General features: G+C 33.3%; 1 long non-coding RNA gene across 2 annotated transcripts; it reads left to right on the top strand.

Annotated features, from left to right (window-relative positions):
• The first annotated feature begins 1,861 nt into the window (after positions 1-1,861).
• On the top strand, positions 1,862-22,251 carry LOC129287700 (uncharacterized). Of its 2 annotated transcripts, XR_008587784.1 has the most exons (4): positions 1,862-2,175; positions 2,330-2,398; positions 7,448-7,532; positions 21,898-22,251. It is a non-coding gene; the product is annotated as an uncharacterized LOC129287700 (long non-coding RNA). The 2 variants fall into 2 exon arrangements; XR_008587783.1 differs by lacking the exon at positions 7,448-7,532.
• The last annotated feature ends 4,752 nt before the right edge of the window (positions 22,252-27,003 follow it).

Here is a 27,003-nt window from a genome sequence, read left to right as displayed (position 1 = left end):
CATTATACCTTTTGTTTTTCTATCCTTGTTTCTTTTTCTATATATAAAAGAAATTTAATTTTTTAAATATCTTTTGAATAATTTTATTTAATTTAAAATTTTTACAAATAAGTAATAAAAAATATTTTATGTATATCATTTAAATGATAATTTTATAAAATAATTTCATATAATTTAGAATGAGATTTAATTTTAAAAAATACTTTTAGATGCTATAAATATTACCAATGAAAGTAATTATATGTATTATTTTTAATTTTAAAATACTTTTTATAAAAATACTTTTTGTGAAGAGGAACATAACTATCAAAAGTTATATTTTACGGTAACTATCTAGTGTTGCTTCAAAAAATTAAAAGTTGCTATCAAACATCCGTCGATTTTTTATAATAATTTTTCATTATCTCAAAAGAAAAGGTTTTCTTTTAACGGAAATTTTTCCGTGGCCGTCAAAAAAATATATATATTTTTAAGTACATTCACATATCTTTTGTAAATAATCTGCATTATTACTTTATAGAGATCGAGCTCACATGCATTTTTCTTATAATTTCACCTTGTATTTTAGCTCATTTTTCTTATGCATTCTATCTAATTAGGTCCAGTAATTGAGTTTTCATGACAGGGCATTCTAATTTGCATCAAATTTCATTTCTTCTGAGCTTTGAATTTCCAAATTTCTCTCCAATTATATTTTTATACTTGCATATATAGGGGAAAATTGTGGCTGAGTTGCTGGCATTCACACTCGCTTATTTATAAATCTGGTTTATTCCCCCCATTCTTATAAATAAAGGGCCGTGTCATAATATTTTTAAGTAATTAGATAATTTTGTCATTGTCTTGAAAAATGGAGGAGATATTAATTATGTACTTTACCCACCACCACTATGACTTTAATTTTGACATTATAAAGGCAACACTGAAAAATCATTATAATTTTATATAATTTCAACTAAATAACAAACTTTTATTAATATATGGGGTTTGATTGAAAATATCTTATGTATAGGGACAAAGGGAATAATTAATTTGAGATCATTGCATTAGACCTATTATTTCATGTGATTATTTCAAACAAAAATGGCCAAACAGATATATTAAGGAACTCAGAGTCGAATCCTCTCCAGTCCTTCCAATTGTTTGTATATGTATCTATAAAAAATAATAATATAATATTTCATAAATATGATTAAATAGAAAAAAGTATAAATAATGTTTTACAACATATGAAAAATATAATTTTATTTATTATTGTTAAACTATGATTAACAATACGCGCATACACACTACGATATAAATTCATTGAAAACATGCACTTTTATAAAACTCTGTTGACCTTTCACAAATATTATATTTAAAAAAATTGATGATAGATGTTAAAACTGAAATATATATATATATATATATATATTACGTATTATTTAAGTAAAACTAAAATTCAACCCCCCAATGTATGTTATGTTTGATCGGTCATTGAAATTAGTAATTGATTAGAGGAGCATTTGACATTCGAGACCCATCACTATAACAAAAATAATATGGGTTAAAAGTGTATTTTTGTCCCTCAACTATCTACTTAGAAATGTCTAATATTCTAAAGTTATATGTGATGCAATTTTTTCTTTTAACATTTGAAAACTTCATTAAAAATATTAATTTTGACTATCAGTTAATTTAAAAATTAAAAATGTCAGAAAATGATCAATAAAATTACACATAAGTATCCTATAAAAAAATTAATATCAAAAGTTGAAAGAAAAAATTGCTCTTGAGTAAATAATTGAGAGATCAAAATGCTCTTTAATCCAAATAATATTTATCCCTCTCCTCAGTGAGAGAAAATCCCTCTTCTCTTTGGGGAGTTGTGCAATTCACCTTCATCTTCTCTGTTAATGTCTTCGCCTTCCATCTTCACCTTTGCGCTGTGTTTTGAGCTTTTCTTCATCTTTTCCTCACTCGTTTCTATTTTTATTCAATTTTGGTTTTGGGCTAATCTCTAACTGGGGTTTTACCTAGTGAGAGCTTCTGGTTTTGAGATTGGATTTGCTTATGGCTTTGGAAGATTGATGCAGAGGCATCCCACTGGAATGCAAGGAAGCGACAGTGCAGTATGAGCAATCGCTCTTGCTTATTGGTCGGATTTTCACGGAAAAAAAGTTGAATCTCAAGATGGTATGGGAAACAGTTCTTAAATCTTGGCATCAAGTTAACGATTATGATGGGCTGTTGATTTTTAGCTTTACAATGAAGAGTTATTATGATAGAGTTCTTCAAGATGGGTCGTGGAACATCAACGGATCTAAACAAATGCCATTTCTGGATTCAGGTACAGGATTTGCCAAAGGAAGCAATGATGTTCAAGAACATTATTACTATGGGAGGGCAAATTGGTGAGGTAATTTGTTTTGAAGACCCTAAACTGAATGATGTTATTTTTCATAAATTTGTTCACACTCGGGTTGCTATTGAGTTAACTAATCCTTTAATCACTAGTTTTTGGATGTCTCAACCAAATCTTCCTAAAGTTTGGATTAAGGTTTGGTTTGAGAAGCTTAAAAGTTATTGCTATAACTGTGGCATAATGGGTCATAACTGGAAATCATGTGATCTAGAACAAAAAATGTCTGAAGAAAATACAGAAATGCCAATGTATGATGCTTCACTTGGAATTAATCCAATAAGGGCTGTTTCGATGATTATCTCCGTCTATAATGGGGTGGTTTTCATTGAGATGGATTTGGCACGTGTATCTTCTGAATTTGGAAGGAGCGTGAGAGATGAACAGTCGATTAATCGTGCAGTGCAACATGAATCCATTAGAAACAGTTGGAGACCCAAGATAGTGCATTTTGCATTCGAGCATGCAAATTCTTGTGTCATGAAATTAAGGGATGGTAATAATAATAATAATTTTGGTCCTAGTAGTAAAGAAGGGAAGAATGTGGTAATGGATAATATAGAGAAGGGGGAAGAAGTGATCAGCCCAAATAAAGACAAGGGCCCACTTTCTGGTGAACCTAATATCTCTCAAATATTCTCATCTTCTTTTGAGTTGAAAAGCCTGATGCAAACAGATCCTCAATCTTAGCTCAATAGTAGATCCAAAGTTCTATTAAGCTTGAAGTAGCCCCCTTTAATCCAAACAAGGCCTCCAATTTGGCTCTTGCTCTGAGTCCATAGCAAGGTAATAAATATACTATTATTGCTGGTCCACACTCTTTTAGCCCTAATTCCCATCCTGAGCAATTGGGGAACACTTTTTTTGCACCTTCTAGTCCAAATATTGTGGTTTGACCTAATATGGAGGCTGTCGTGAATTATTTTGTCAAGCTTGCACCTGGAGATGATGATAATTAAATTCAATCTAGTGTTGTTGCTTATCCCCTGTATTATGAACGTCTCCTTATTACAGGAGTTGAGCATATTACCTTTAAGAGACAAAGAGGAGATGACTAGGAAGTACCTGTTATGGAGAGATTGAGAATATGCGAACCAACTTGATTTTAAAGTTTTTCCAATGGGTTTGAATAATGAAATTGGTTTTCAACTAGGGAAAGAGAAGAAGCTTCTCTTAAAAGTAAAAAGGAAAAGAGGAAAGGGGAGAACTAGTTGGCTAGCTGTGATAGAAGAGATTGTTGAAAAGAAAGCTTTTGAGCTCCCTACTGTTTTGTAATTAGTTGAAGGGCAAGGTGACTAGCCCTCAATGGTCACTTGGTCACAATGAGTACTTTGGCTTAGAACTATCAAGGGGGAAGTTTCCCATTGATAGTAAGGAATTCCTTATCAATCACTACAGACCAAATTAGGTTTTCTTCTCTAAAACTTGGAAACAAAAAAATCAACTTGAGAATGTAATGGTTCATTTTGGATTCCAACATTCTCTCTATGTTGATCTCATAGGCCTCCTTGGTGGTCTTTGCCTCTGGTTGAAGGAGGAGGTGTAAAATCCTGTATCCAATCTAGCCTTTACTATTCTCAAACACATAATCATCATACAATATTAGAGTAATAGCCCTCAAATTATTTTCAAAATGCGGGATCCCCAACTTTGTTAAACATATATTCAAATGAAAAGGTTAGAGGAAGCGTAAACATAATTTAATGATTCAAAGAGGCACAATTATTTTTTTGTACAACGTGCCATGCACTACGGCATGTGGTACAAAGCCACAGGCTTTATTTCCCTCTGTGCTATGAGCCATGGTGTGGCATACAATGTGCCATGATGCATATAACAATAAATTCTGCTATCATATGACAGTTTGAAAGACAAACTTTCATATTTGACGTTCGATTGGAGTGATTTAAGCGCCTACATGAAGCTTATAACATATTCTATCTAATGAGATAAGTTTGGACTCGATCTAACGGTCCAATCTAAAATTGGACATTAGGTGCAAAAAGATACTTTTTCTTTCAAAACTTGCACCCTAAGTGTTCAATTCTCATTTCTTGTCCCATTAAACCACTCTGGGCCTTGAACTAAGTCCACAAGGACTATATACACCTAATTGACTCATCACAATACCAATATCACATCAAATACTTAATTTGACTTCTCAATACCATATTACACAACTGTAGACTTATATGAGGCACAACATATAAGCACACAAACATATAGACTTGTTCCACTTTTAGCCATCCGACTCTCACATATGGGGCTTTGTCTCGCCATATAGTAGGGAATCACAATATACTTGACTCTTCTAAATGAGACTCAGCCTCACTATTTGTGTCAAGTTCTCACAATACACATAATTTCACATTCAATTCACATTTAATACAAGTAAATCAAGTTACACAATAGCATACATTTGCTTATTTGGCATCTAAGCCTACCCACGTACCCATCACTATGGTACCCTTGACGAGATGCAACATCATATATACAAGCAAGTATTCAATAACAATTCATATACACATTTACATATTTATATTCACATATTCTTAAGCATCCCAGTTGGCAACTTAATTTTCTAACTACAACTTTATACATTCATGATATACAATGGTAGTCATACAATTACCAATTGAGGCTACTCTTTCTTCACTTTCTTTCCTGGCCTTCTTGTACTCTCTTCACCTATGTACAAAGGTAACGGAGTGAGACATAAGTCCTAATAACTTGGATCTAATCCCAAATACCAGTTAGTAAGAAAAATTATAAACAAGAGATAAAGTAGCATGTGTTTCAATAAAAGTAGTATAATAAGCATATACAAGAATTCATACATATCCATCCATCATGCTTATGCTCATGCATTCCCGGTTCCACTTAGCGGAGCAAGCTCTATGCTCAAACTAAGACTTCTAGTCTTACACAAAACAAGGCCCACCATACCTCTATCTTAGACTAGATATCCTCTTCACATATAGGTGGTTTCCTAGGTCCTTCCTGGCAGAGTTAAGCTCTATGTTTAAGACCTTTAGAACTTTTTAGACTTACACAGAGTAGGGTCATGACCCCTTACCCTAGTCTAGGGTATATTTGCGGATGCAATACATATGTCTCATTCCATACATCTCATACATTACTCACACACTCGCATGCATATTCCTTTTACAATATTACTACTCTATCAGTTCATAAACACAATGAACATAATTATATAAAATACTTGTAAACAATTTCACAAACGAACAAGTAAAAGGGTTACTCTAGTTACCTTTTAACCTTATTATCAAAGGTTATCAATTACATTAAGCTCCCAAGGGTGTAGATTGTCACCCTTTAGTCAATTCTCAGTACTCAGTATAGGCATTGATTCAACTAAACTGAATCCCTTAACACACAAAATAGTCAAATTAACACTTTTCAAATTCATAAAATCCATTATCTACAGTAATTGGCCTTATAGGCTGTTCAAATGATCAAAACAACTTTCTAACTCATTTATTTACCAATTTCACCATTTTAACCTAATTCTTTAGGGTAATTTGAGCCTAAATCCTTATGGTTCAACCATTTATCTCCAAAGTAGTCACAAAAGCTTAGTTTTATATTTGAAAGCCCTTTTTAAACCTTTCCTTTAGATTTTAATTCCTTAAAACTTCCTAATTCAATTTCTCTACCAACCAAACTTAGAGAAAATAGGGTAGAAATATAGTATAAGGCTGTATGATATTTACTCAACAAGTCACTAGCCAAAGCAGACTCCCAAACTCTAGATATTTGATGCCCTAGCAGAGAAGCCTTCCTCCCACACTTTAGGTGTGCTTTCTCTTCTTTCCTCTTCTGATTTCACATGCAGCTTTTGTCATAGCATGTGGAATAGTAAGAAAACTCTCACTGCTACTCGCGCGTTTCACGCCGAATTGCTGTTCTAGCCTTTAATCTTATTAACATAACAACCAACCAATATCATATGTTAATCCAACACTCAAACCATAATCAATCCACTAATTACTAATTTACCCCTGATTAATAACTAGTTTTCCTGGATTGAAATTCAAGATGTTACAAGAGACATCAATAACTACAGGTACTACTTCAACAAATTATTTGCACATTAGGATTGATGGGGCAGTTGAAAGCTTGAAAGTTTGGGTGACCTTTGTTTATTGCCCTTTTATTGTTGCTAAACGAAATGGATAGTGGTGGCAACTGGTAAGATTGAACCCGAGTCCTAATACATTGTAGGTATATGTAACATCTTGATTTTCAATCCCAGGAACTAGTTGCTAATCAGGGGTAAATTAGTCATTAGGAAATTGATTGTAATTTGGATGTTGAGTTGATGTTTTGTGTTGTTTGGGTGTTACATTGATAGGATTGAAGGGTAGAGAGATAATATGGGATAGAACGCGCGAGCACAAGTGAGAATTTTCTCACTGTGGCACATGCCACAGTGAAAGCTGCGTGCACCACAGCGCACTATCCATAAATCACTTAAAGCTAACGTAATCAGCTCGTGAAATTAGAAGTAAGGTTGTTGGAAATGCATTTGGAGGAGTGGAGGAGTTTAGCTTTGCTAGGGCAAGAATTATTTAGAGCTTGGAAGTTTACTTCAATTAGTAACTTGTTGGTAAGTATCACGTAATCCTAAGCTTCAATTCTACCTCTTTTTCATTGAATTTTATCAATTGAGAAATCAAATCATGAGATTCTGAGGTGTTGTAATCTAAAAGAAAGGTTTAAAATGGGATATCAAATATAGAACTAAGGTTTTGTGACTAGTATGGAGTTGAATGGTTGAGCTTTGAGCATTTAAGCTCTAAATGACCTAAAAGTTAGGTTAAAAGGATGAAATTAGTGGAATAAATGTGTTGGGAGATTATTATAGTTGTTTGAGTAGCCTATAGTGCTAATGACTATAAATAATGGATAAGTGAATTGAAAATGGTTCAATTAAACTATTTTATTCATTAAGGGATTCGGTTTAGCCGAATCAATGCCTGCAAAATGTGTTGGGAATTAACTAAGGGGCACTGTGTTATGTAGATTGAGCACCTGTGAAGTTGCTCGTGAGAATCTGCGCCCCTGGGAGCTTAGTGTGATTGGTAACCCTTAGTAGCAAGGGTTAAAGGTAACTAAAGTAACCCTTTTACTTGTTTGTTTGTGAAATTATTTACAAGTGCTTTGATATAACTGTGTGTATTGTATTGTAAACTAATAGAGTAGCAACATTATGAAAGTATATGTATGCGGGTGTGTGCGTATTGATTGAAATAAATTTGAGATGGCATGTGCATTGACATGCATTGCATCCACGAGATATACCCTAGATTATGGTGAGGGAAATGTGGCCCTACCATGAGAAGGTCCAGGAAATCTTAATAATCCAGAGTGTAAAGCTTGATTTCGCCAGGATGAACTTAGGAGAAGAATCCTGATGATTCAAAGCATAGAGCTTGACTCTGCTACGACGGACTTAGAATATTAAATGATCCGCAAGGTTACCCTAAACTAGGGTAGGGGTCGTGGTCCTACTCTATATAAGGTTAAGAGGTCATGATGATCTAGAGCATAGAGTTTGACTCTACTATGACGAACTTAGGAGACCATCCATACAAGAAAATGAGCTGGCTTGAGTAGTGGTATGGTAGGCCTTGTTCCTTGTGACTGAAAGTCTGGTTTAAGTATAGAGATTACTCTACCAGGGGAAACCACGAATGCATTGCATAAGTATAATGAGATTGATGAGAATGAATTCTTGTATATGCATATGTTACTGTTTTATGACTACACATGCTCCTTTATCACTTATTTATGATTTTTCTTAGTAACTGATAATTGGGGTTACCTTCGAGCTACTGAGATGTATGTCTCACTTTGTTACTTTTAAACACTAGTGAAGAGGGCACGAGAAGACCGAGAAAGGAAACGAGGAAAGAGTAGCCTTAAGTGGTAGTAGTATGACTATCTTTGAGTAAAAATGAAAGTATAATGTGTTGATAGAGTTAAGTTGAAAACTAGGATGCATAAATGTGTGTGAATATGAGGAAGTAGATTGTATTGTGAAACTTGCTTGTATATATATATGTATATGATATTGCATTATGCCGAGCATGCCCTAATAGAAGGTACATGGGTAGGCTTAAATACGAATCAAGCAAGTATAAGTATGTTGTAACTTGTTCCACTAGTGTATATATGTATTGATTGTGATTAATTATGTGAATTGAATGTGACTTGTGTTGTGATTTGAGATTTTGATACAAATGGTAAGAACTTCACACAAATGGTGAGGCAGAGCCCCATTTGGAAGAATCAAGTACATTTGTAATTCTCGACCATATGGTAAGGTAAAGCCGCATTTGTGAGAGTCGAAGGATTGAAAGTAGAACAAGTCTAGTTATATATGTGAATATGTGTTGTATATGTGTATTCCTTATATAAGACTACAATTGTGTAATGTGGTTTTGAGAGGCCAAAATAGGCTAATAATGTACTATTTGAGATATATTGTGCTAATCAGGTGTATGTGGTCCTTTTAGAGTTGGTTTAAGGCTTGAAGCGGTCTAATGGGACAAGTAATAAGAATTAAGTACTTAAGGTGCAAGTTTTTGAAAGAAAAGTAACTTTTTACACCCAGATATCTAATTTTAGATTAGACTATTAGATTGAGTCCAAACTTGTTCCATTAGCTAGTATACATTGTAAGCTTCGTGTGGGCGCTTGAATCACTTTAATCGGATGTCAGATGTGAAAATGGTGCACGCCAGAAGTTCATCATTTTTACTGTCAAAAGAAATTCGAATAGGCATGCTGCGGCACATGATGTGCCCGCCACAGTGCATGATGCAATCAAAAATAGAGCACGTAGTTCTATGCCACATGGCGCACATGTTGCACGCAGCAGCACATGGCCCTTTTTCAAGGTTGAGAAGTTATGGCTTTTTGAGTCGTTTGATTATGTTTACGCTTCTGTTATCCCTCTTATTTGAATATATATTTTAAGAAGTTAGGATCTTGTATTTGAAAATAAATACAGGGCTATTACTCTGACATTACTCTGATTTGGTTTTGGTTGATTGTGTGATGTGAAATGGTAAAGCCCAGGTTGAGACGAGACTCTATAGTTTGGATCCAGACTTTACAGTATGCTTGGGTGATTTCAATTATTTTATTGCACATTCTAAAAAGGAAAGGGGATTTGTGAGGCCAAATAGGCTTTCTTCTGGCCTTTATGATTTCATTCAACAATACTATCTGATAGATCTTGAATGGAAGGGACAATTTCTTACATGGTTAAATAATAGGGAAGGTGAAGATTTCATTACAGAACGTTTGGATAGGGTTGTCTGCAATCCTATCTTGTGGTTGGAATATCCTAAAGCTCTATCACTAGTTTTGGAACTCATTGACTCAGATTATTCCCCCATTATTCTACATTCCAGTTTTTCTAAGTTGAGAAGAGATTATAATTTTAGATTCAAACAAATGTGGATTTCTCATCTAGAATTTCTTAATGTTGTTCAAGAAAGTGGGAATTCAGCTTTAGTGGTGTAGGAGGATGTGATTGAGGATCTTTGTAGTAGGCTAAATGTTACTTACTAGGCTCTATTGCATTGGAGTAAAAAGGTTTTTAGAAATAATAAATTAGCTTTTGCTAAAATTAGAGAAAATCTCATGGGAATCTATATGGGTGATTGGGATTTTGCTAAAGCTAAGATGGTCAAAGAGCTTAAAAGAGAGCTTCTTTTTAGATGGAAGAACGAGGAGTAATACTGGGCACAAGATCTAGAGTTAATTGGTTGTAACTTAGTGATCGAAATTCTAGTTTCTTTCATCTTTCAATAGTAGTTTGAAGACAAAGAAATAAAATTGTCTCCATTAGAGATAGTAATGGACTCTGGTTAGAGGATTAGCATCACATTGATAACCAATTTGTAGAATTTTATAAAGATCTTTTTACATCCTTTGGGCATTGTAAATATGGTGGTATGCTAGAATATGTGAAGCTAGTAATTATTGTTCAAATGAACAATTCACTCCTCATTCTAGTCTCTAAAGAGGAAGTCAAGCAAGTGGCATTTGCACTATGAGGTCTTAACGCCCTTGGGCCTGATGGCTTTTGAAGTATTTTTTACCATTCTTCTTAGGAGATTTTTCAATATAAGATTTGTGACATTGTAAATGGCTTCTTCTCAACTGACATGCCTTTGAATCTTTTGAATGACACTTTGTGATAATTCCTAAAGTTGATAGCCCAAAAATTGTAGGACAATTTTTCCCTATAAGCCTATGTAATTTTTCATTTAAAATCATTAGCTCTCGGTTGAAACCACCTTACCTAATATCATTTGTAAAAATCAAAGAGCTTTTGTTGCAAAGAGACAAATCCAAAATAATATTATTATTTTGCAAGAGCTTTTTCATTATCTTAAGAATAGGAGTGGTGATAAGCATGAGCTTGCCTTGAAACTTAATATGAATAAGGCTTATGATTGCATTGAATGGGATTTCTTAAAAGATGTGCTCTTGAAAATGGGTTTTAATCCATTGTGGATTGCTAAAGTTTTGGCTTGTATTTGTTTAGTTACTTTTGCCTTTCATTTTGCTGGTAGAAATATTGCAAAGATCACTCCTCAAAGAGGGCTTCATCAAGGAGATCTTCTCGCCCCACCTTTTTATTATCGTGGCTAATGTTCTTTCCAATATGATTAATGATTTAGCTGCCTATGGTATTTTGACTAGCATTACTCCTGCCAGAGCTTATCCTTAAATTACCCAGAATTTTTTGTTGTTGATGACTTTGTGTTTTTTATTAAAGTTGATTAACATAATTGTGATTTATTGAAGTATACTCTTGATTTGTACTATAATGTGTCTGGCCAGAGGATCAATTTTGATAAATCTTTCCTTTTCTTCTCCTCCAATACCCCTAAACCTATGTGAGTTTATTTTTATAATCTATTAAATATTCATAGTATGGATTGTCCTAACAAGTATCTGGGTTTGTAAATTTTATGGGGTAGATCTAAGTCTAAGGCACTAGGCTTTGTTAACGATAAGGTTAAAAAAAGAATTCATGGATGGAAAAATAAATTTCTTTCTTTTGCTGGGAGAGAAGTCTTGGTTAAAGCTGTGACTAGTGCCATCCCAACTTTTTCCATGAGTTGTTTCATTTATCCTAAAATAACTTGTTAAGACTTGAATAGGCTTATCTCTAATTTCTAGTAGGGGCAGAAAGCTAAGGAAAAGAAAATTCACTGGGTAGCATAGGACAAACTGACTCAACTTAAGTATAGTGGGGGGGCTTCGTTTTAAAGACTTTGGATTTTAACCTTGCTCTCCTTGCTAAACAAGCATGAAAAATTTTAAATGAACTTAATGAATTGTGGATGCAAGTTCTTAAATGGATTTATTTCCCTAAGTCATATTTTATGGCAGTAAAGATAGGTTCTCAGGCCTCATAAGTCTAGACCAGTCTATTAGAGGGCCGTACTCTCCTTGATAACAAAATTTTTTGGACTCTTGGGGATGGCAACCAACTTACTTCTATTTCAATCCTTAGATCCCATATATCCCAAATCATCATTTATCAGTTGATGAACTTGTTGGTAGGCCTCTAAAAATAAGAGTAGTAGATTTTATTCATAATGGTTATTGGAACATTGAGCTTGTTAAAGATTCTTTATCTAGACAAGAAGTGGAAGCTATTGAGAAAATACCTATTTCTCAACACTCCAAACTTGATCATTGGTTTTGGACAGGCTCTAAGAGAGGGGTTTTTTTTAGTAAAAGAGGGTTATAGATGTTTAAGAGTTGAAGCCTTGATTGGTGGGTCTAATGCTTTTAGGAGTTCTTTCAATTTGTCAACACAGTTTTTGAAAACCACTTGGCATCTTAAAATTCCTGAAAAGGTCAAACATTTCATATGGAAAACTTTTAAGAATGCTTTACTTGTTTTGGCTAAACTTTTTTAGTTTAATATTGTTATTTTGCCTCTTTGCCCTTGTTGTCACTCTTACTTTGAATCTATTAGACACCTCTTCCTTGCTTGTGATTGGGTTAGACGTACTTGGTTTAGCTCTTCTCTTACTTTTAATCATGATTTCTTGTGTTTTGAGCATTTAGACCACTAGCTATATTAGTGTTTTGTTGAATCTAAACTTGAAGATTTTGGTAAGGCATTAATTGATATGACTTGCTAGCAAATTTAGAAAGCTAAGTGTGCTCGTTTATTAGAGGATCTTCTATTGATCCTATGTTTGTTGCTAGATAATCTAAATCCCTCTTAATATAGTTCTAGTTGGTGCGTAAGTGGACTCATTTTAAGGAAGTTGATGCTGATTCTAAGGAGATACCTCTTATCTCTCCTCCAAGTTGGTGTGCTCCTACTTCCCCTGATATTAAATGTAATATTGATAATGCATTTAGTTTGAATAGGAAAGCTAGCTTGTGTGTCATCTTCAGAGATGAGATAGGAGAATCACTGGAATGGTGTAGTAGGTCATGTAATTAAGGTAGACTCTGCTTTTCAATATGAGGCATTGGCACTTTCCAAGGGTGTACAAATGGTAACAAATCTTAACTTACCTTTACCCACTTTTGAATTTGACTGTCATGCTCTTATTCAAGCTCTCAACATTGATGAAGCAGTTCTTAATTGTGTTGGATAATGTGCTTTGATGATTAAAAAACCAAGAGAAGAAATATTTGTTATGTGTGCAGATATATAGAATCATGGATAAGACAAAACCTCAAGAGCATGAAGAATCAAGAGAAGATGAAGAAGTTTAGGATAAGTAATTTAAATTCTCTTAGATTCAATGTGAAAACATAGAGAGCTTAATCACTTTTCTTAATCACAAAATGAATGCATCATATATCTCTTTTATATACATTAAGACTCATCTAAATATGTTAAAGCTTGTAAACAATGTCCTTTTTGCGTATGGTTTTTCATAGAAAAAGTTTGCATAGTGAAGAGGCAAAATCACATGTGATTCTGTAGGTCACTCATGAGTTTTTACATGTTAGGCATGCTAACATCTAAATCATGTGAGTGTGAAGAAGTGCTTCACGCGTGATTAAGCATTGTGTTGTATGTTCCCTTATGCTTTGTCTTTGCATGCAAAACCACGCGTGAAAGGCTTCATTGTCCACACAAGTTTTAGCATCTATGCTTCATTATATTGTGACAAAGCACAAAACCACATGTAAGAGAGTAGAGGTTCCACGTGTGCTTTGTCACTTGTTGAACAATCACACTTTATTTTGTTGAGTCTTAAATCTTCTCTAGTCAACTAAAATTGTTCACATATATGATCATTGATTCACAAATCCATATATCTTGATTATGTAAAATCTTGCTTGAGTTATGCTTTATTCCACATGTGAATATGAATCAAACAAGTTTATGCATTAGTGCTTGCAATTTCACCCGTGATATCATTCTGGTTTCATGTAAGTTTTGATCGTATTGAATGGCTTTGGCATTCTGCCAGCCATTTCAGGCATGAGAGAGTAGAGGTTCCACACATGATTTGTCACATAAAATTGATGATAGTTCATTATGTGCAAAACCACACATGAGAGCAAATGGTGCGCTCGCAAGTCTTAACACTCTGATATGTTAGTATATTCATAAATGCAAAACCATGAGAGCGAAATATGGTATCATGCAAGTTTTAGCACCCAGAATTGAATGAATATTCTTAAGTACTAAACCATGCAAGAGAGCAATGAGGTACCATGCATGATTTTGCACACAGAACTGAATGGTTATTTAGAAGTGTAAAACCACACGTGAGAGGACAAGGTGTTCATGTGTGATTTGTCACATTTAGTTTTGTGAAACGTCCTCAGTGCAAAATCACATATGATTATACTAGTCACTTATAAGAAAATGCACCAATGAATAGAATGGCTATTGCAATGGTCTGTCAACTTCCAGAAACTATATAAATGATTCATTTTGAACTAGAACAAGAACTAATGGTCCTTGAGTGAATAAATTTAAAATAGCTTTCAAATTGTGATTTTACTCATTACATTCGTTCATTATTCTTGAAAATAATTATGAAAAGCTCTCAAAGGTTTATAAGCTTTTACTTTATTCTTATATCTCTTTAAGAGATTTTTTTGTAAAAAGCTTTTATTATCTTCTCAGAAATCTTGAAAAGGAATTTTCAAGTGTTGTAACAACTTGTTGGATTGTAGTAGGGTGTGTTATGTGAATCAAGACAAGGTTAGTTTTGAGAGTTGTACTATGGTGGCAAGCAGCCATTGAAGCTTGTGTTTTTAGTTGAAAATCTCAAGTGTGATCTTGTGGACATAGGCCAAGTTTGTGGCTGAACCAGTATAAATCTCAAGCATGTCATCTTCTTCCTTCACTCTTTAGCTCTTTACTCTTTTCAAGTTTTCAAAAGTTTTAAGTGTCACCCAATTAACCCCCTCTTAGCTTCTAGCCTATTCTCACATTTGGTATCAGAGCTTGGACTCTTTGATAAAAGGCTTAATATTCTAAAAGGATCCTATGGCTGGTTTTGATGAAAGTGTTCTCCCTAAAGGTGCTGAAATTAATAGGCCTTCAATTTTCAATGGTAAAAACTATATTTTCTGTAAAAGTAAGATAAGATTATTTTTTAAAGTTTCAAACCTTGACTTATGGGAAATTATCGAGACTGGTCCTTACATTCCATACAAAACTATAAAAGGACAACTCATAAGAAAAGAAAGGAGTGAATTTACAGAAAAGGAAGAAAAACTAGTGTTACTCAACTCCAAGAAAAAATTAATTATTGCAAGTGCCTTAAGTCAACAAGAATATTTCAGAGTGAGTAATTTAGAAACTACAAAAGAGATGTGGGATACTCTAGAGATTGCTCATGAAGGCACTGAAGGAGTCAAGGAGAATAAAATGAGCACTTTGACTCAGTAATATGAGCTGTTCAAGATGAAGCTTAGAGAAAACATCAAGGATATGCAAGTTAGATATACACATATGATGAACAAGCTTGCAGCACTTAAAAAGACATATATTGCCATTGAAGAAGCAAAAAGTGACTCTATGAGATCTATGGCAACTTTATTTGGAAGTCTTACCGAGCATGAAGAAAGACTATCCATACTAAAGGAAGATGTTAATAAGAAGAAGTCACTAGCTTTAAAAGTGACAAAGGAAGAATTTGAGTCTAAAACAAGTGACAACGACAAATCTGATAAAGAAATGGTTATATTTGTCAAGAAACTTGACAAATTCTTTGGGAAGAAAAAGTTTAGGAAGAAGTTCCCAAAGAAGAGAAAAAGAGATAATTTGCTACAAGTGCAAGAAGCCTAGACACATCAAACCTGACTGTCCTTTGAAGTAAGAGAGTAAAAACTACAAGTATAACAAGAAAAAATTCAAAGCTTATCTTTCTTCAATCTGGGGTAACAGTGATGAGGACTTTATAGAAGAAGAAGAAGAAGCAAATTTGTGCCTAATAGCTAAAAGCCATTCTGATAAGGTAAACGATTCAAACTTTGACTCTGAATTTGATTTTACATTTGAAGAGATAAAAATTACTTTTGAAGAATAGCACAATGAGTCTTTTCTTCTTATGAAAAATCATTCACAAGTTAAAAAGAAACTTGCTATTTCTCAAAAAGAAAACTTGTTTCTCAAATCTAAAAATGATGCTTTGAAAAAGAATATTACTGTTTTGGAAAAGAAACCTCATGTATTGATTGTTCTCTTCATATTTCTAAAAAGGAAGATATGAAAAATACACTTGCAAAATTTGTTAAGGGTAGAGATAATTTAAACAAAATTTTGAGTCAACAAAGAAGTGTTTTTTATAAAGCTAGCATTGGCTATAAACCTAATAAGAAGCAAAAATATTACAAGAACTTCTTTGTTCTTGCCAATATGACTAACTCATCCAAATCCACTTGTTCCTACTACAATAAGACAGGGCACACGACTAAGTCATATATCTATAAGAAGCAAGGGTTGAGTGAAAATATGAAGTAGGTTCCAAAGGGGTCCACTAACTCACTAGGACCCAAATAGATTTGGGTACCTAAGAAAACATGACATTTATATAGGTATCAAGGAGGGCCATAAATGAAAAGTTATATCTAGATAGTGGCTGCTCCAAGCACATGACTGGTGATAGCTCTATGTTTTTATATATGGTAGAAACCAAAGATGATGGAACTGTTACCTTTGGAAATAATGAAAAGGGAAGAATTCTCAGTATAGGTAAGGTTGGTAAGAATGCATCCAAATCTCCTTGTATTGATAATGTTTATTTAGTTGATGGTTTAGGACATAATGTAACATCCTGAATTTCGTAATCCCGTGATTAGTTGCTAACTGAGGGTAAAGTAGTAATTAATGTGAGATTAGCAATTCGGATGATTACTTGACAATTTGACTTGTTGGTATGTTGTATGAGCAAATACGAGTGGAAGGAGTGCATTTCAGGTTAAAGCAAGTGCGCATAGTGACTGTGCTATACGCCGTGGTGTATGGACTAGAAATTGCCTTCATAAGTCAAGAAATTTTATAAATTTTAGAGAGGTAAATTTTGGAAACACACGAAAGAAGGAGAGGACAAGGGGAAGCTATTTTAGGCCATTGAAAGGTGCTTTTGATAGACAATTTATCAGATAAGCTACATATAACTCTTACCTTCCATTCTACACAAATTTCTCTAAAAATGAGTTAAGAAAAATTGAATTGGTGAAATTTAAGGGGTTTGATTCTTGGCCAATAGTAATAAAATTTTTTTCAAAAGTTAAATTAGAGCTTTGCGACTAGTTTAGAATTGAACAGTAGAGCTTTAAACCCGTAAGCTCAATTTAGCCCTTAAAGAGAGAAAGTTTAGGGCAAAAATTGTGTTTTAGTAAAATAAGACCGGTTGAGACAATGTAAAGTAGTTATCAGGTAGTAATAGACCTAGAATGGATAAATGGAAAAGAATTTATGGATGAATATACCCCTAAGTAGTAAATATGAATTTTTGATCAAAATAGACCAAATGACTAAAATGTGTTTAGATTGGCATATTGGACATGTGAAGTGAGAAAGGAAGCTTGAGATAAGCTATTATGGTAGTTGAAATCCACAGGTAACCTTTCTATTGATAAAAAGATTGAGATAACTGAATAACTTCCTGTAACACTTGCCCCGAGTATTATTCAAAAATCACACAATTCAAGTAAACTAAGTGTGGTTAAGGAGTTGTTCCAAAAACCAACTTGGGAAATAAATCATTTAAATTAATAAATATAAGCAAAATAATCATTTAAAGCCTTAAAAAAAATTTATAGGTTCTACCTATAGCGCATGGAAGCAAGCTAGGCGAAAGCGGGGTAAAAAGATGCTGTCATGATAGCATTAAATTGCTATCATGATAGCCTCCCAAGCCAATTTCGGGGAGGCGCCGTTCCGCCATTCAACTTTCGATCAAAGTGATTTTAAAGTTCACATGTTATTTTTAATGATTACTAGTAGTACACCAAATTTCAAAAATATCTAACGGTCGGATTAAAAATTGAATATGTTACAAGTTTGGTCATTTTTGCTGTCATGACAGCTAAAAAGCTGTCATGACAGCACCTCTGGACTAATTTCCGGAGTGCACCATTTCATTATCCGACCTTCGATCGGAGTGATTCCAAAGCCCACATGTCACTTTTAAAGATTACTATTAGCATACCAAATTTTGAAAAGATCCAACGGACAGATTGAATTTCGTGCATGTTGCAACATCATCACTGAAGTGCTGTCATGACAGCTCCTCCGGACCAAATTCTAGAGTGCGCCGTTTCTTTGTCCGGTGTCCGATCGATGTGATTCTATAGCCCACACGAAGCTTATAAAAGGTTTTACTTGTAACCCAAATTTTAGAGAAATCCAACGGTCGGATTAAGATTTGGACACCTGGATGCAAAAGTATAGTTTTTTAGTAAAAATCATTTTCAAAATTGTCCAAATCTCATCCTAATGGTCACAAACCTGTGAGAATGCTTTGAACATGTCAAATAGGACTAAAAACACCTGATAGAATATTTAAATGATAGAAAAACTTTTTATACCAAAATTTGACCACCCGAGTGCCATTTCTCAAAATGGACCCTAAACCTTCAAAATGTACAAATCACACAAGAGTGGCCAAAAACTATTCCAAAGATCATGTATTTATATAAATGCACACGCTAAATATTTTCACTTGACTCAGAGATCTCCGTGGGGCCCACGCACCCACTCTCTCTATCCAAGGTGTATTTTTGCCCATAGCACACCATTTGCAATGCAACCACTTTGTATTTGGTTGTAGAATCACACACACACACACATACACACACACACACACACACACATATCAAAATAAATATCTTCTTGTAGTGAAAACTTGGTCTACTAAATAAATCCATCAAAACCACACACCATAACCAAGTTTCCTAGCCATGAGTCTACAAGCAAACAAAAATTTATACACAAGCCATACAATCCACACATATTCACACGTATATATATAATCACATCCTACTGACACCCTAATCCTAAATACATTACAATGTACTTGCTCAAAAGAAAGGGGTTGCAATTCTTTACAAATCACAAGCAAACCCCTAGCTTAGCTCTTTTCCCCGTCCACTAATTGATCCTTCGCTTGGACCTATAAAAATTGTAAAGAAAGGGGTGAGACAAGCACAGTCTCAGTAATAGAGAAATCGATATTCCTTATTACAAGAAAAGACATAGTCAAGTAAATAAATAATAGATTCAAAATAACATATAATTAACCAATTAAAATGCTTGAATGCATGAGATAGGCCGATATAGCCTTTCTTGACCAACAGAATACTCCCTGGCACTCTTTCTCTTGTAGGTAAACCTTGTACCCTCTGTACCTCTACAGGCACAATATATAAACCAAGGCATGATTTGATCCACCGAACCGCCTGAGCAATTAAAGCTAACTCCCTCCCAGAGCCAGCCCGACTTACTCTCCATGTGAGGGCTACCTTGGCCTAGGCACTCAACCTCACACTTCATATGCTAGATTCCCTCTCCTACTGAGAGGTGTCGAACACTCAATCCACTAACCACTTTAGTGTACTGAACCCACAATATGAAAGGAAACACTGAATACTGACAGTGAGCCATAGAATATCACAAGACCACATCCTCCCATTGGTGAACTCCCATCGAGATCATGCCTCCTACCCTTTTTCAACCTTTCTTGAGCATTGACCACTTCAATAGTCAAGGTAGTATAACACTCATAATTCATCCCTTAAGTGGTTCCTTAGCCTATCTAAGGTACCAAACCTAGTTGCACTTCCTTAAGTGCAACTCCTCGTTTTTTTATGATCATAATGCATGCTAATAATCTTATTTCCATAAGTAACATCATTATTAAATAAATAGTAAACATGGATGCATTATTATTAAAGCAATACCCCATAAACCCTTCTAAAACATATTTTATTTGCATTCAATTATTTAAAACATATAATGCATGCTAGATAATATTATCTACTCACAAATAGCTAAACAAAGCAATAAGAAATATAAATTCCCCTGTTACCTCAACCCTTTGGCACCAAAAGGGTTCCTCTTGTACAAAATAGGACTTGGCTTGTTCCTTAACTTTTCAATAAGTTCCACCAACAATTTCCTATAACATATAAGTGATCCACATCACTTATCATGATAAATAGCATTAATGAAGACTATAGCTCATATCACACAACTTGGGTTAATGAGCCATAATCTATCCCAATGGTCCATATATTAAACCAACAATTCACATAATACCACTTAACCACCAAAACCATTTATTAGCCATCACTAGGCTAATTTTCAATTCATATAATTTTTAATCAATTAAAAACCTTCACTTAGTATCACCAACTTTTACCATTAGCCCTTATAATGAAAACCAAACCTTAATTTAAATCTTATTGGGGTCGAATAGAAAAATTATAACTAAATCAATAGACTTAAACCATTGAGGAGCAAAACCCAACCTCTTGGGGTTTAACTTTTTCCCTAAAACTCCATTTTTAATCCAATTACCCACTCAAAACATTAGGGCATCATGTAGAAACTTAAAACAACCTCCCAAGGACCCAAGGAAACTAACGCTTACAAGAATAAGGCCTTTTGAATCAAACTTTAGAAATTTCCTCTTCCAAAATTGAAGAAAATCAAGAGGGAAGGAAGAAGATTGAAGTAAGGAGTTTACCTATTGTGTAGCTAAGCTCGCAACGGTCGCAAAGCCTCCTAGATCCAAGCCTAACTCCCTCTCTTTCTCCTCTCTTCTTCCTCTCTCTCTCTCTCTCTCGTGCGTTTGTTTCTTTCCTTTTCATTTCTATTTCTGCATCCAGTTTGTCTTTAAAATACTGATCTAATACTTTAGAAAAAATTACAAGAAAGGGCCCAATATTTTTTATTATAGCACAAAAGCCCGGGTCAACTTTGGTCATTTTTTCATAGTTAAAAATCAAATAAAACCAAACTCTTGCTGAGAAAAATTCAAACTCTGGACCTCTATCAAATTATTCTAAATTTTAATTTGATTATAAATATTTTTTTTATTTTTAAAATAAATCTAAGTCTTAAAATTTTTGGGATGTTACACTTCCTTTATTTGATTGTTTATTGTAATTGTGTGTTAGTATGCTATACAGTGTATGAAATGATTTTGAACTAAGCATGGTTTATAGCATTGTGTGATTGTTGTATGAAATGGCTTTTGATTGAAATAAAGCATTGAAATGTGTGATTTCAAATGGCATGTATTATATATGCAAGTTATGTTTGAGAAAATGAGTAAAATGGTAAATGGGAACCTTAAATCATTTGGAAAACATGATCATAGGGGTGGGAGTTTACCTAAGTGGAGGAAATGATAAAGATGATATGGCAAGGTTTCCTTAGTACCTGACAGGGTATGGTGTTAGAAACAATTCTCCTTAGTGCCTTATAAGGTATAGTGTTGGAGAATATCTTCTCAATGCCTATTGAGATGTGGTGTTGGAGATGTGAGACTCCTTAGTGTCTTTGTGATATGGTGTTGGAGACAACGACACCCCATTATATGTATTGGGGGGAAACTATAGTCTGTATGTGCGTTAGAACATCTTTGGCTGAGTGATTCTACCACTGCAGGTGAGCTCAAGGCCAATGAGATTGTACATTAGTCTAAGGTGAGCCTATGATTTCTTGTCGGGTTGACTTAGAGGTTCGGTCGGTAGTGATCATGCTATATGATGCTATGAGATGTTATGGAATGTTATGAAAGTGGTGAAAAGTGGGAAAATGAATATGTGTTACATGAATATGAATGGAAAAGAGATATGTGATATAAATGCTATTTTAATGAGATTTAAATGGTATACTATGCTTTACTTCTATATTATTGCATGTGATAGTCAATAAGAGTGAGTTATTCTGTTACTGAGATTTTTATCTCACCCCCATAGTTGCATGTTTACAGGACCAAGCAGTGATCAGGGCAAGGGAAGAGAGTCTGGACCGGCTTGAGTTATTAAAATCGTGTAAACTCTGAGTTAGTGTAATAAACTGGAAAACTTGTGTATATGAGTTGCCATAGGGTTGTATGCATGAATTAAGTAGTTATTTTATGGAATCTTAGCCCAATTATATGTGTTTGTGATGAAACGAATTAGGAGCTATGATTTGAATATGTTTATGTTGAATTTGTTGTTGACATTGGTGAATCTTAAGCCTAAGCGAGAAATTACGATGAAATAAGTAATTTGGGGCTAAGATTGTAATATACATGTGTTATGAATGTGAATGTATATGTTTATGTTGGGAAAAAGGCCAATTGGGCTAAATTATGCCAAGTGATGGCAAGTTGTGTAAAGTTTGTGAAAATGTAGAAATTGGTCATAGAAGGATCAAGTTTCAATATATGAGTATGATTATGATATATTGTGATTTGAATGGTTTTGTAAAATGAGTCTTGGGCCCAAGCTTTTTAAATAAATCTTTTGATTTGTGAATTGTGTGTTTAAAGGGTAACTTTATTAATCTTCTTCTGTATTTGGAGGACATAGGAGGAGGTTACACATAATCTTTTAAGCATAAGTCAATTATGTGACAAGGTTTATGAGGTTATTTTTAATGCTGTGCGTTGCATTGTGAAAGATGAACAAATAGGAAAAACCATCCTAGAAGGGAAGAGAGTTTAGAATGTATATTCAATAAATCTTTGTGAGGATGATTCACTGAACACAAATGTCTCATCTTTATGAATGATGAGAGTTGGCTATGGCACAAAAGATTAGCCCATGTCAACATGAAGCAATTGGACAAGCTCATAAAGAAGGAACTTGTCATTGGACTACCAAAGATAAAATTCAAAGCTGACAAGCTATGTGATGCTTGTATGGAAGGAAAACAAACCAAGACTATATTTTAAAGCAAAAATGTAGTATTCACATCAAGGCCTCTTGAATTATTTCATATGGATCTAATCAGTCCTTCGAGGGTAAAAAGTTTAGGGGGTAATCTCTACAATTTTGTTATAGTTGATGATTATTTTAGGTTCACATGGACTATCTTTATGTCTCACAAGGATTAAACCTTTGAATATTTTGTGGCATTTATAGCTAAAGTATAAAATGGAAAAGGTTTGAAAATTATAAAGATAAGAAGTGACCATGGTGGAGAATTTGACAATTTCAACTTTATTGAGTTTTATGAAGAATAGGGAATTAGTCATGAATTCTTAGCTCATAAAACACCTCAACAAAATGGAGTTGTGGAGAGAAAGAACAGAACCCTAGAAGAAATGGCAAGAACCGTGCTTAATGAGAAGTTAACTTCCTAAATATTTCTAGGTGGATACCATGAATACAGCATGCTACATAACCAACAGAGCACATATTTGACCTATTCTGAACAAAGCTCCTCATAAGCTTTACAAGGGAAGAAAGTCTAACATCTCTCATCTGCAAGTATTTGGTTGTAAAATGTTTTGTACTTAATAATGGTAAGGATAATCTAGATAAGTTTGATTCTAAAAGTGATAAAGCTGTATTTCTCAATTATTCCAATAGAAGTAAAGCTTTTAGAGTCTTTAATAAAAGAACCTTATTTGTTGAAGAGTCAATTCATGTTAGATTTGATGAATCCTTATTAGATGAGAACAAAGAAGAAGAAACTATGAATCTTCCTCTTAATGATCTCTCATTGAAAGAAAAGGAGGAAAATCAAACCAACAATGATACCATGACAAATAATCAAAGTGGAGAGACAAATAATCTTCCAAAAGATTGGAGATATAGTAAGTCACATGCCATTGATAAAGTCATTGGAGAAGTTGGTGATAGAGTTAAAACAAGAGGTTCACTTAGAGAAGTATGTCATTTCAGTGCATTTCTTTCTAATTTTGAACTCTTTGATATTAAAGAAGTTTTAACTGATGAATATTGGCTCATAGCAATGCAAGAAGAGTTAAACCATTTTGAGAAAAGCCAAGTTTGGGACTTGGTACTAAGACCAAGTGATCATCCTGTTATTGGGACGAAATGGATCTTTAGAAATAAATTTGATGAAACTGGTATTGTGGTAAGAAATAAGGCTAGGCTAGTATTTAAAGGTTATAATCAAGAAAAAGTATTGATTATGATGAAAACCTTTGCTCTTGTTGCTAGACTTAAGGCTATTAAACTTTTACTTGCTTTTGCTTGCATTAGAGATTTTAAACTTTATCAAATGAATGTTAAAAGTTCATTTTTGAATGGATTAATTAATGAAGAAGTTTATGTAGAGCAACCTCCAAGATTTGAGGATCCATGAATACTAAATCATATCTACAAATTAAAAAAAACATTGTATGGACTAAAGCAAGCACCAAGAGCTTGCTATGAATTTAAAAGTTTAAAGTTTATTTTGCATATTTTAAGGGTTCAGGATCTAGGTGCTTTTCGAGCAAGAGTTCAAGATCTATTTTGCTCATTAACCCTATTTAATAAAACACACTTTGTAATATTTGTTTGAGTATGAGAGCTACCAAAGCAATTGGGTAGCGCTTTAACCTTGAATTGTTACCGCATCCCTGCCCAAAAGGTAGCGTTTTTAACCTGCACATTAAATAGCACTGGTCCTTGTAACACTTCAAAAATGCTATCAAATGAAGAAAAAAGTGCTACCGCATCGTATTTTTGTAATAGTGCATCCAAAGTTCAAAATAATCCACACAAGGCATAACAGTCAGTGTCTATTGTTAATTTTTAGTTTATATCTGATTTACAACTGATCTTTGATAATTTACACCTAATCTCTATGAGGTCGACAATTCTCGTATACAAAATTAGGTTAATATATTGTTAATCATAGTTTAACAATTAAATTGTGTTGATTGTGGGGTCCAATTAATTATAGTGAAATTAGGGAAGGGAGTAGGTGTGAAGATATTGCTTATCCGATACATTAGATTATCAAAATATGTTTAATAAATTAAATGATGACAAAAAATAAAGTGTTAAGGTTGGTAAGTGATAACTCGATTATTGCTATATCTTCATGCATGCATACATGTGGAAATAAAGAATTCTTTGCTTTTTCTTCAATGTTTTTTATAGCATATACTTTTTCATTGCTTATATTCTTTAATTTGCAAGACTTAATAATTGATGTATATTTTTATTAGAGATATATCAAGTTGTTATACATCTAAATTATTTTAGTGAAGAAATACATTTATTAATATTTATGCTAAATATCTCTTACACACACACACATACTATTGGTTAACGAATATAGACCATATATATTATTGTCACTTGCTGGTATTTATTAGGTAAAAATGACTGCATTAGGAAAAATTTAATTGTTAGATTACTTTTCCACCTTCTTGGTTGAATTATAGGTGTTTATTAGAATACATAAATGCAAGAGGCAGAAGTAGATTGCTAAAATGTTATTTTAAATATAATGTAATATTTGAAATAATATTTGTCCTTTCCTTCCGACATGCATATTCACATATTCCCTATTTGATTTTAACACATATATTAAGATGATGATTTCAACTTATTTGTCTGATCATTTTATTTTAAGTTAGTGGAAAATTATTTAATTATTGAAAGGACTCAGAGATGATTGCTTGAGTAATCAGACCCACTTTCAAATCATTCGCCTCCTAGATGTGAAAACGATCACTTATAATTTTCAAAAGAAATTGTTCCAGCTCGACAGAGATTCACACACACTATATTAGGGAAAACATTTTTATGGTTGGTGGATAAGGTATATCGTTTGACAAATTAACCCGTTGTTGACATTTTGACCATTGATAATTCCCAACAAGTTCAAGCTTCGCTATAGTAGAGATTAATTAAAAGAGTGTCGGTGTTTCACCACCAAAAAAAAAAAAGTGTCGGTGATTTTTCAAATAGTTTTCCGATTTGTTTTACTTTCTTTAATTTATTGAGCTCGAGTCATTTTCTCATTGTTAATTCATTGGCTTCTGTGAAGAGTCTATTTTTATACTCTATTAATACCAATTTGGATTGTTGGGATTAAATAATCACCAATTTTATTACATATATATCCTACTACCAAGAATATAAGTTTTATTTAGAGAAAATGACAGAGAGGTTTTAAAAGAATTAATTAATTTAAGTTAGGTCTCAAGTATTAAATTTTTAAAATTTAAAACTCAATCTCTCAATTTTGCAACTCCGTTGTGATGAATTTATAATTTATATTCTAAATTTTAACAGGTGTATAAGTTGTAAATTCATCACAACAGAATTGCAAAATTGAAAGATTGAGTTGTAAATTTCTGGAGTTTGATATTTGAAATCTAACTTAAACTAATTGATCCTTTTGTTTGTCATTCTCCCTATTTACTTCAATCATCAATTTTTTTTTTTTGCATTTGAATTTCCATCAACTTTATTCTTACAGCACTTAAAACCCCACACACACACACAGATATATATATATATATATATATTATAGAAAAAGGATCTGGATCGCCTCTATGATCGACTCGGCTTAAGAAAATACTTCTTTATATATATCTTTGAACCTGAATGTGAATCTTTGGTAATGGAAAAGAGACATTAAGACTTATAATTAACAATGACTTTGAATATAATTCTCAACTAATTCGGGTCTATTATATGTTCTCTTCTGAGTTTTTTTGGCTTCATTTCTTTGTCATTAGAATATATACACATTTCTGTATATATAATTTGTCTAATGTTATTTATCTTCCATACCTACTGTTTTCTTAAATATTAAGATTATTTGGCAATATGCCTTATCTAGATATCGATGTTAGTCATACTTCCAGCTAGCCTTAGGAGGGTATGGCAAGAATAGTTCTGCAAGTGATGACTATCGAATTTTCATATATTTTGAAAGGTTATGTTAGCAATTTAAAGAGTCATCTAATTTATTTCAATTAATTTTCTTTTATTTAATTCATTTTTTTTAGAAGAATGATAAAGAGGTCCCAAAAGAACTAATTAATTCACCGTAGGTTCCAAATGCCAAATGCCAAACTTCAAGAATTTTCAAGTTTGGATCTCAATTTTATAACTTTGTTATGATAAATTGG

Source organism: Prosopis cineraria, unplaced genomic scaffold (genome assembly GCF_029017545.1).
Source record: "Prosopis cineraria cultivar Desert tree isolate PC_DT_omini unplaced genomic scaffold, ASM2901754v1 PC12, whole genome shotgun sequence".
Lineage (NCBI taxonomy): Eukaryota > Viridiplantae > Streptophyta > Magnoliopsida > Fabales > Fabaceae > Prosopis > Prosopis cineraria.
This window is presented reverse-complemented; position numbering and strand designations above follow the sequence as displayed.